The sequence below is a fragment of the Heterodontus francisci genome, chromosome 6 (assembly GCF_036365525.1).
Source record: "Heterodontus francisci isolate sHetFra1 chromosome 6, sHetFra1.hap1, whole genome shotgun sequence".
In the NCBI taxonomy this organism is placed as follows: domain Eukaryota; kingdom Metazoa; phylum Chordata; class Chondrichthyes; order Heterodontiformes; family Heterodontidae; genus Heterodontus; species Heterodontus francisci.
The window spans coordinates 134,683,399-134,695,838 of record NC_090376.1 but is presented as its reverse complement, the minus strand read 5'-3'; positions in this window follow the sequence as shown (position 1 = coordinate 134,695,838).

The window sequence follows — 12,440 nt, the reverse complement described above, 5'->3', positions numbered from 1 at the left end:
GTAAACCTTGGCATACTGGAAGTCCTGGTCCGGTTGTGTCTAGAATATAAAATATGTGTGGTACCCATTTGGAGCTCCTATAGCTTCACTGCAAGGTTATTGTTCCAATGCATTTGATTAGAGAACCATTATAGGCAGTCAACCTAGTTATGTTGGGTCGCACCATGGATTCCTATTTCTTTAAGTACATGTTCTTCAGTATACGGGTGGGCAGAATATCTGCACTTGCTCCAGTGTTGGTTTTTACTCTGAGCTTATGCTTGCCACTTTTCTGTGGACATATAATTCTGATTATGGCAAATGCCTCAGATTGCATAATAGCATTGACATGTTGATCCAAATTAACTATGTGAAATGCTTGCTCGTGTTTGCATGAGTGCATTCTTCATCCGTGTCCTTCTAGCAATCTGTCTCTCTGCTGACCTGATGGACCTGCTTGGGCTTTTGTTGTGCATTAGCATATATTTTATTGTGTTTGCCATCCTGTCTTGCAGTCATTCTCTCTACATGTGATCTGCCACTATTCCTGTGTACTGTATCTGAGCTCAGTCTTCTGCATTGCCTCGCCCAATGTCCTCACGTGTCACAAGCTTTGCACAGGTCCTGGTACACCAGACAACTGTGAATTGGGTGAGTCAAACCACATTTGCCACATGGCTTAGCAGACTTCTGAGCCTTGGCTACCATACCAATTGTCATAGGCACCCCCAGCTATTGGTGCCCAGTCATGATGGCTTCAAATTTCCTTGCATCATTGAGTAGTGCATCTATGGTGTGCCCTTTCTTCTTCTCTTGCAGGTCTTTTTGAAAGGCCTCTATTGGGGTAGATGCAAATACTAGCTCTATAACCCATTCTGACAATTCAGTATCTGCGAAGTCGCATTCTTGAGCTTTGTCTCGGCACCTTGCAACAAACTGGTCAATGGACTCATCTTGCCTTTGCCGGTAGGTCATAAAATCAAGCCTATGTACTCAGAAATTGACCTTTACCTTGAGTCGATCTTCCAGGAATGGCCATAGCTAGCTAGAGTCCTTCATATCCTCACCTGACAATCCTGATGTGTTAATCAACTGCAGGCCTTTGTTGTCCCATTCAATATTGATTTTTATAGCTTGTTTCTCTGGTTTGCTCATTTCTTGATCTAAGCAACACAGTTCCATCCGCTGGCGAAACAGTTTAAATTCAGACACCTTGTCCGACACCTTCCAACCCATAACTGGAGTCACTTTCTGGATGATTTTTTTTAAAAAAATAGGACTTATACTGGTTTTCTTTTTCACAGGCACACTTCTTTAACAGGCTGTCTGCTTTACAGGTTTTCTGTCTCACAGGTACAGCTTTCTATTTCCTTTTTTTTTAGATAGATTTGTTTTTGCAGGCCCGCCGCTTTTAAAGTGAGAGACTATAGCTGCTTTCTTTGTCTACATTGCTCACTTTTTTTTTAAAACAGAGCAGTTTTTTTCTTCAAAACTGCAGCTTGTAGTACCAGCAGCTGCCACAACCAAACTTTTATTTTCTGCTGTACCTCCAGTGGCGCTGTTGAGCTCTTCCCACTCATTTTGGCATCGGCCCTGGCTACAAAGCAAATAAACCTGGGAAAACAAATGCAATAATGGCTACAGCTACTTCTTTTCAAATTTTCTGACCCACTACCAGATTAGTTGAAAGGTCTGATCCCTTGGCAGTTGCCTTCTATACTCACAGTGTTTCAATACATTCTGGGGTCCTGTCTGCAGTCCTAGCTCATTGTACTGTTGTGGGATATGCTGCCAACTGCACTCCTGGTAAGCAACCTGCTGTTCCTTTTTCTCTCAGTGTGTTCTTCAGACAAAAAAAATCGAACATTACCATGATGTATATTTGGTGGTGTTCAGAAAAATATATCCCAAATGTTGCCACCATTTAATATTACTTGCTCCTTTGGTATGTGAACAGTTGTAAGATTCATTACAAGTAATATCCAAAGAAGTACATGGGTTTTATTATAACTTAACTGGAATATAATATAATATTATACATACATGCATGCATACATACACAGCTACAATATGAGCACATCTACACACATCTTACTCTATCAGGCTACACCCATAACTCCCTGGTCCTGTATAATGTGATATCACTTCCTCCAGTGACCTTCACTTACAGCCTCTTAAGGTGGTTCTACAACAAATCAAAGCAGATTAATGACCATATCAAGTCTCATCTCACCAATTGCTTGCGTGGTCCACAGAGAGAAATACATGTGAAAGATATAATTATTCAGTCCAGATCGCAAGCAAGTCATATCATTACATCCCTAAGGTATACTATCCTACAAGTAGATATAGGGCTGTGTGTCAATTCCCATAAAAGCTTACAAGAGTGACAGATGTGAATGAACCTGAGAAGGTATCAATGGCAGACTGGAATTTATAACAAGCTCCATTATTTAAAAAGAGTGAAGAGACATACCTGAAAATTACAGAATAGTAAGTTTAACAGAAAGCATTCTGGAGGCCTGGTGGGTGAACACCTGGAAAAGTGCATGTTGCTAAAGAATAGTCTGCATGGATTCAGGAATGCAAATTCCTTCTGGAATTTTTCAAAGACATTCCTGGCAAGGTAAACATAGAAATGCAGTTTAATATTATACATTTGAGCATTGAAATTACACAGCGTGATACTAGCATAATGGCTATATTTCACCTAAATTTTCTCCCTTCACCATTATAATAGCGACATTAACTCATTTTAAATATACGAGCAAACATCACCATTAAAATAGTGGAGAAGAGAATTTCAGAAAAGCACATTACATTAGATATCTCATATTATAATTTTAGGATCTTGGATTTTCAGAAAGCTTTTGCAAAGTTCCAGGGAGTTAGGAGATAAAGTATGATGCTAAAAAGGATACCAAAATAGCAGACAGATGAAACAATAAGAAACAGTACAAGCTCAATCAAGAAGCTTTTGGTCTTCTAAATAATTGGGCAAATCAGTAGTAAATGCAATAGTGTCGATAATTGGAAATAAATTAGTATGGCAGTAAGGAACCAATGAGAGAGCAAGCATTAAATGGAACAGTGATACAGTACGCTGATTAGAAGGAAAAGCTATGTAATAAAAAGTGAAAATACAAGACTGATTGGATTTTGAGAAGTACAATATACATATAAAGAGGTTTAATCATACAGTTTCTATTTGGAATATTGTGTTCAGTTCTGGTCATGTAATCATAGAATGAATATTTTCCTCCTTGAGAGGATATATAGCAAAGAAATGAAAATAATCCCAGGTATCAGGAATATAAATTATGAGGAAAACTAACGGAAGCTGGTATTGAGTTTTTGTAATTATATAGGGAATTGAATAAATAGACCCAGGTAAACTATTAACCATGGTGAAGGGTTCAGCCATCAGGGGACACAAATTAAAAGTTAGGAATTTAGGATTAAAAGGGAAAGTAACTATAGCATGTTTATCTAAAGGATAAAAGACTTATGTAATAAGGAAACCAATTAAAGCGTAAATTGATTCAATAAACATTTGGAAATGTGTCCAGAGGAGAAGGATGGAGGGTTCTGGTGAGAAGTTGGGTAGATGCAATTAAACCATCAAAAAAAGGGAAAACTTTCAGCGGATGTTTTATTACATTAAATAATCTAACTGATAATTTTATTTTATTTTATTTTTTTTTTACCATGTGCCTGCCTTAAACTGTTTTTTTCATGTTTGGGCTTTTGGTTATGGCTGTTCGTTATTCTGTCATTAACACTCTTTCTGCACTAATGCTTTGTCTTTCATCACATCCCCAGCATACTCTTTTTGCCTTTGCCCCATGACCTTCCTGTCAGTTCATCTCTCCGGTACGCTGTCCTATCACCTTCCATTTTGTTCTCTTTCCCCCCACCCCTACTTTACTTGCTTAAAACCTATTACATTTCTAACCTTTGCCAGTTCTGATGAAAGGTCACAAACATGAAACGTTAACTCTGCTTCTCTCTCCACAGATGCTGCCAGACCTGCTGAGTATTTCCAGCACTTTCTGTTTTTATTTCAAAAGTCCCCATATGTTATTTTCATCATTTGTTGAAAATAGCACAGGCATTCACCAACATATTGGCAATTCTATAAGTTCCCTAATAATGTCACAGTTTTTAAACATTTACTATTTAATTTCCCATGGCATCACTTGGGGGTAGCTTCATGGAGCTGGGGGCGGGGGCGCGGGGGGGTGGGGGAGGGAGGGTGCGGGGGGAAGGCTTTTTTAAAAATTTATTCTACCCATTTTGACATCTGGCATAAACCAAAGGGGAGATGAAACAACAGTTTGGAATTTCATTGTTGATATCTTCATTAATCCCATAATGCCTTTACGGTAGCCACAGTTAAAGAGAATCGGAATAATGAATTTGGGCTGCTTTTTCCCCCACATGGGGAGATTCTTCAACACTTTTAATTAACTTTGTTGCAGAGTCTTCCCAAATTACTTTGGTTGTGGTATAGTTGATGGCTCATCCACTGACTCTTTTTCCATTAACTCTTGAGTTCTCCAAGGCTACATCCTTTCCCCATTCTGTTCTTGCTTCCAGACAAATACCTTCTCCACTCATCGACCACATTCTCATCACCAGAACACATAATCTCTCCTCCTCATGCAGTGTATAAACTGTTGCCACATGTTTGTCTATTCAATTGACACACAATGAAACCAAGTAACTACAAACCCATCAGTTTAACATCTGTTATGGGGAAGCTACTGGAACCTGTAGTTTGTGCTGTCTTCTTAAGTCTTCTTTAAAGACAGATGCAGGTCATACGGCCAAGTGAGGAGGGGTTCACAGTCACTCCTTTTTCCTTTCCTCTTATTTGACCGCAACAGGGTTTGTTCCTTTTAAACAATATTTGTGCTTACCACCTGTTAATTGTGTGATTATAAGCAGGTGAAGGGAATTAATTGGGGTTTTAGTTGAGCACTTAAAAACAGATATTCAGTAGGACTGGGAGAGGGATTAGTGTGATGACCTACATGTTTGTAATCCTTTTATTCTGCACAATAAATGTGAAACTGAGTAAATATAGGCTCCAGCCTTATCCTTCTACAACCAGCTTTCTGGAGTTGAACACCACCTCTGTGAGTGTTTTACCTTTCACCTTTACTGTGATCATGAAGAACCAATCGGACAGGTTTTCTTGAGTTTAAACAAGAAAGAGGTAAGTTTATTATACTTAACTATCTAACCCCGATTTAAAAATAATAAAAATATGCTACACATTAATGCACACATTCACACGAGAATCAGACACACACAAATGGATTACAAAGTGGAAAGTAGGTTTTTTTGGTGGAATTAAAGTCCAGAATAAATAAAAGTTTAATACATAGTCTGAGGCTGGATGATTCGCTGGTCTTCCAGCTGGAGTTGTATTCTTGAAGTCTTGGCTGGTCAAAGTGCACTTTGTGGCTGTCCTGCTTTGCTCAGGGTTTTCTTGGAGGCAGAATTGTAGTTGGCTCTCTTCCCCTGGTTTCTGGCTGTAGCGGTCTGTAGGCTTGGAAGTTCCACAGTCACAGACGGTTTTCAAACTTGATGTTTTCTGAAGAGAAAAAAAAGGGAAGCACACAGCTTTCTGTTGCTGCACACTCAGTTGTTGCTTGTCTCGTGTCTAACAAAACTGCCAGTTTTTTCAGCGATGGACAGACAGTTATATGGTTCTCTCAATTCCCTTTTTTTTAAATGAGATCCAAAGTCTAAAACCCAAAACCTCTCTCAGATGGTGTTGTCAGTGTTTACGTCCTGGAGGGATGTCTCCACTTATGAATGCCTCAGGATGACTTTGAATGACCCACTAACGAGGACGATCTGGATAATCTATTCAGTTAGCAAAAATGCGCACACACACACACACACACACACACACACACACACACACACGTTAATCAAATAAGTAGAGATTTACTCTTTAGAGCTCTAGTACAAAAAAAAACAAAAATAGAATACGTTGGCCAAAATACTTGCTAATTCTTGAAGGAAAAAAAAGATATGAAAAGTTATCAGTTTGGCATCCCAAATACATGTAGACGGCTGTCACTAGGATCTTCTGAGAACAGTTTTTGTCAGGTGACACTGAAGATCAGTTCTGACAGGCTTTGCAAGGAAAATGCAGTTACAAGGGTTTCAGGCAGTTTCTTACACTTCTCAGCTTCCAAGAGATGGAGAAATGGCAGGCTTTCCCAAAGAGCTGGAACAGGCAGGTTTTCTCCAACTGTCTTTTTCAAACCATTGTCCATATTCCAACTCACTGTCCAAAGCAAAACCAAAACCAATGTCACAATAATCAAGCCTCCTGGCCCCTATAAATCTTGACCTGTCACTTCAGTAAACATCTTTCACCAAGTCAAAAACAACTCTTGCTGGGTAATTTATTTGAAAACGGGTGCCTTCCAGTAACTGTTTATAATTCAGACCTCTCAGTAACCCTTGTATAAAAAAACACATCCATGGACTCCTTTTCAGTTTTAAAACACAAATCTTCAAAATGTAATAAAAATTGGAAGCACTCATAACAATATATACCTGATGATGTCATCTGTTGCACCAGTGGCCTGATCTTTTAAAGGTACAGTTTCTTAAAGGTGAAGTCACCACTGCACTACATTACATTATCCTCTGTTTTGACTCTTTTCTCTATCCCTCATGCTTTCCATTGGGTGCATGTTGGGTTATGTAAGCATGAATTGTGGCAGTGGATACTTCTTCAGGATGTCTTCTTTCATTAGGTAGTTCTGTCCTCTGACAATGTTGATCATGATCAGCTTCAATTTGCTAGCAGTTTCAAAACTTAGCAGATTTCCCTTGCTTTAGTCTATAACATGGAACTCAGTCTGACATGTGGACCCATCGGAGGATTTGAGAGTAACTTGGATCATCCCTAGGACCAGTACAGGGTATCTGATCCGTAGAAGAAGATTTTAAAAACTTGTGGAATGTTGGGTCATCACATATATTGACTGTTGCTCCTGAGTCAATTAATGCAGACATTGCCAAATTGTCTATGAACACATCACACATGGGCAGGCATTGATACTTGTGGTTGCGAGTAACAAAAATCTTCTCTTGTGTTGCGAGTATGTAATCTTCCTTCTGGCATTTAACTCGACTAATATCTTGTGCAGACTTCGATCAGCATACTCTTGTGAAATGTCTCATTTTTCTGCAGGTTTTACACTTCTTTCCTCTCGCAGGACAAGTTTTGTCGTGAGCATATTGTCATGCAGACCCCCACCTGCCAAGAATGAGGCATATTAATTTGTCATATGAACATTGATTTTAAACTGGTGGTAGAGTGAAGAAAGGACTTGTTAAAAAAATCACCAGACACTTAGCTGGAAAGACATTTGCATACTAACAGACAGTGCTTGTGGAGACAAAGGACTATTCCCTGGTCCACTTAACCCACAATGGATTCTGATCACCAGACGTTGAAGGTGAGTCAGCTCACATTCCAGGATGGCTGCTAAGATGGCAGAATCCACAAACAGAAGTGGTCAAACCAGCTAGTCACATGACTAACTTGCTGGGCAACCTGGGTTTTTTTGAATTGTGCCACAGAGAAAGACTCAGAAGGCTGTTTGAACTGGAACCTGGAGCAAGGAAGCCTCTCTCTCTCTCTCTCTCTCTCTCTCTCTCTCTCTCTCTCTCGCTTTCTCCCAAGCCACCGGACCCACGGAAGACATGTAAACCTCAAGCGAGAAAAGACTCCGACCTTGAAACAAGTTGAAGTGTGCATTGGACCCCAACAAATTGCAAGTCTGACTGGCAACCAAGGACTTCACAACAAACTCAAAGGACAGTAAAATAGAAATCCATCTATTGCCTCAAACTTTTCCCCTTTATCCTTTTCTACTTTTCTGTCTCTATCTGCGTGTGGTCTCGTCGTATATTTGTAGTCGGTAAACAGATTATAGTTTTAGATGAATAAACTTCTACCTTTCTTGTTTAAAATCTAAGAAAACCCATCTGAATTGATTTCTTTGCCATACAACTGGAGCAGTGAACAAGGATTCACAGAGGGGAAGATAAAAACATGTTTTTTTTTAATTGACCCTGTTACGGTTAAACCAGGCAAAGACTGAGAGGGAACCCCCCCCCCCCCCGCCCCCAGACTACTCTCACCTGGTCGTAACAATATGCACAACCATAATGATTGTATGATGGAAAATGATATGATTGTGACTTATGTCTTGGTCTTCCTTGACGTGCCTCAGACCTTACCCTGGGTTTCGTCTGTTCGCTTGTATTTGGTGTGTTTCTCTGGTGAAACCTTCCCATTGTGGTGTTCACAAATTCTGTTGATGATCCGAACCTGGCCTCAGGGGATTCTCATCTTATGTTATTTGCCTCTTTCCCTTCTAAGACAATGGCTTGTCTTTCGCTGGCTTCCAGCGTTCTGCCAATATCAAGCAACCTTTGCAAGTTTAACAATTCTCTAAGAGCTTTCCTTCTTGGTCTTGGTGATTAGCAGATCATAATGATCTGGGAGATGACTTCTTTCCACATGTCTGTGAAGTTTCAATTCTGGCTCAGACTTCTGAGTCTCATCATGTAATGGTCAAGAGTCTCGCACATGTCTTGTTTTGCTTGCCTGAAGACATAAACAGATAATTAATTTAATTGTTATTGGGAGTGGGATGGAACAGGGTCAAAAAAAATGTTGCCCTCAGTTGAAAATATCCTGTTAGAGCATTCTTCGTTGTGTCATAATCATCGTCGGTTCCAATGCCTGAGTATATCGAAGATATTGTTGACTTTTGGTCCAGCATAGCGTAGGAGTAACACTCTCTTTCTTCGGGATATATTGCTATTGAATGCCACCATTAGGCATTCAAATCCTGCTAGCCATTGGCTCCAGATTGACCCTGGGTTGCCTTCCATCTCCATAAAGGCTGGAAAGACTGGCAACTGTTGCGCACGCATGGAGCTGGATTTTTAGGAGCCCTCATCGTCGGGATCCATGGCGGGCCAGAAGATGGCCCCTGATGAGGCCCGCCACGGACCTCGACGCCAGCAGGGCCTGGCCCGATCCTCCCAGTGGCAGCGGGGCACCATGGCAGCCCTCCGCCACTCGGCGATGAGAGCACAATCACCATATGGAAATAAAGTAAATTAATAGATTTGCATATACCTACCATTAATCTCAATGTCCCGCTGCAATCTTTGGCCCGGCACTTCCGTGCCTTCGGCTCACCATCCGGGGAAACAAGGTGCAACACTGGTGGGGAGGGGAGAGGAGGTAGGTTTATCAGTGCGGTGGGGGTGGGAGAGGACAAATTAACGTCAGGGTGTAGAGGATGGTGGGAAGGGTTGGTGTTTAAACTTTATACAGTTTGGGAGGGAGTAAGGCCAGATGGTAAAGGTAAGTGTTTTTGAGGGAGAAAGGGCAGATAATTAATTGTTCTTGGGGGTGGGTGGAAGAGGGGCGAAAGAAATATTTTTACTTAATTTAATTCATTGTGTCTTTAAAAATTTAAATTAGCCGGTAGGTCTAATAGCCCTTTAAAAGTGGTGTCAGCGCCTGCGCATCAGCAGGTGATGCCATTACCAGGGACGGACAGCCCGCCCCCTCCACGTGATAGGGGTGGTTGGCCCACCCTGGCTATTTAAACGAGCCGCCGCGCTTGAGATCTTGGCGACTCTTTGGTGTGCAGCCCGCCATTTTTGAGCTTATAAAATCCAATCCATGTCGATTGCTTTTGCTTAAATTTGGAATCGCTGATGCAAGTCTTCTGTATTTTCCTGGGTTGTCTGTGTGGTTTGCCTTCTTGTAAACCCTTTTTTTCTTAAAATGGCTGGTGTGTTCAGGTTTACACCTCTTTTAATAACTAATTTATGGCTGCATCATGTTTATTTTCCTTATTTCTGTGTACCTGCAAAATGTATTTTTTGCTGTTCGAGCCTAGCTTTTCACATTGTTCCAGTCTTGGTTTTCTCTTGACTTGTTTTTCTGTGTTTTCTTTCTGTCCTTGGAACCTTCCATGCTTCGGCTTTTTTTCTTTTTTATCTCCTTGTCACCAGAAATGGTAGTGTTGTGCTATGTTCTTAAGTCTTCTTTAAAGACAGATGTAGACTATATATTTGGATTCAACACAAACACTATTTATTGCCTTACTTATCTACATTGCATGATGGCAGGTCCAGGTCTTTTCCATGTGTGTGTGTGTGTGTGTGTGTGTGTGTCTCAAAATGGTGTCTCCTCCATATAAGTGCATGACGATGTCATCAGTTGCATCAATGGCCTGGTCTCTTAAAGGTACGGTTTCTTAAAGGTGACGTCACCACAGCACTACGTTTCAGAAATCAATCGTCAGACCCCACCAGACTGAGAACTTGGACAAGTATGAGTTGATCAAAGAGAGTCGGTATGAATTTGTGAAAGGTAGATTATGTCTGACTAATCTGGGTGAATATTTGAGGCGTTCACTAGAATGGTGGCTAGTAGAATGTCTAAGGATGTTGGCTATATAGAATTCCAGAAGGCATTTGATAAGGTTCTGCTTTCTTACAGAAGTAGACAGTTTTAGCAATGGCACAGATATGGTCAGAAGCTCACTTGGGACAGTTACGACACCGAGTTTGAGAACAGTCTGATTCAGCCTCAAAGATTAGCTGGAGAGAGGGATAGAGTTCATGGCTGGGGAACGGGGTTTGTAGTGGGAACCGAAGACAATGGCTTCAGACTTCACAATATTTAGTTGGAGGAAATTTCTGCTCTCCCAAAACTGGTTGTCAGACAAGCAATCTGAAAATTTAAAGACAGTGGCGGGGTCGAGACAGGTGTTGATGAGGTGGAGCTGGGTATTGTCAGTGTACATGTGGAACCTGATGTGTTTTCACATGATGTCACCGAGGGGCGACATTTAGATGGAAAATAGGAGGGAGATGAGAATAGATCCCTGGGAACAGCAAGAGAAACTATTGCAGGTGATTCTCTGGCTAAAGCTGGATAGATAACAATGGAACAAAGCGAATGCAGTCACACGCAACTGGATGACAGGGGAGAGGTGTTGGGGGAGGAGAGGTGTGATCAACCATGAGAAAAGGCTCTAGGCTTGACTATTCCAATGCACTCCTGGCCAGTCTCTCATATTTTACCCTCTGTAACCTTGAGGTCATCCAAAGTTCTGCTGCCTGTGTCCGAACTCACACCAAGTCCTGTTCACCCATCACCTTTGTGCTCACTGATCTACATTGGCTGCTGATTAAGCAAAAGTTTGATTTTAACATTTTCAATCTTCTTTTCAAATCCCTCCATGGCCTCACCTCCCATTTCTCTGTAATCTCCTCCAGCTGTACAATCCTCCGAGATATCTGCGCTCTTCTAATTTTAGCCTCATGGGCATTCCTGATTTTAATCGCTCTCCCTTTGGTGGCTATGCCTTCAACTGCCTAAGCCTTTAGCTCCCTCTGCCTCTCTACTTCTGTTTCCTCCTTTAAGACACTCCTTAAAATCAATCTCTTTGACAAAGCTTTTGGCCATCAGCCTGATATCTCCTTATGTGCCTCAGTGTCATATTTTGCTTTATATCGCTCATGTGAAGCACCTTGGGATGTTTTATTACTATATAAATACCAGTTACAGTCACAAAGGATATCTTTTGTGACATTGATAAGAGCCATTTTAGTACCATGGCAGGGGAGGAAACCTGATTGGAGGGATTCAAACATGGAGTTCCGGGAGAGATGGGCATGAATTTGGGAGACAACAACACATTGAAGGACTTTGGAGAGGAAAGGGAGGTTGAAGATGAAGCGGTAGTTTGTAAGGACGGAGGGGTCAAGGATTAGGTTTTTGAGGAGAGAGATGATAACGGCAAATTTGAAGGTGAGAGAATCGTTAACAGGCCAACGTGGGAAGCAGGAAGGGAAATTGGGTGGTCTGTAGTTTAGTGGGGATCGGGTCGAGAGAGCAGGAGGTGGGGCTCATGGATAAGATGAGCTTAGAGAGGGCATGAGGGGATATAAGAGAGAAACTAGAGAAAGATACAACTTCAGGACTAGGGCAGGGGGAAACTTGGAAGAAGTTTAGTCCAGTGAGTTAGGGGAAGGGGGGCAAGTGGCAGAGGCAGCTGATTGGATGGTCTCAATCTTGATGGCAATGAAATCCATGAGCTCCTCGCTCTTGTTATTGGAGGTCAGGGTGCAGGAGACAGGAGAGAAAGATTTAAGAAGACAGGTTGTGGTAGAGAAACCAAGGTAGGGGTTATCTTTGCACTCCAGGATCATCCTGGAATAGTGAGCGGTTTTGGCAAAGGACTGCAGAACCCAATAGTGCTTTATCTAGTCCAATGAGATCTGGGGATGGATTGCTAATCCAGTTGTGTGCCATATGGTTTAAAGACTGGATCCATTGGACTTAAGGGAGCAGAGATAAGGGCCGTACCCAGGGAATGACCGGG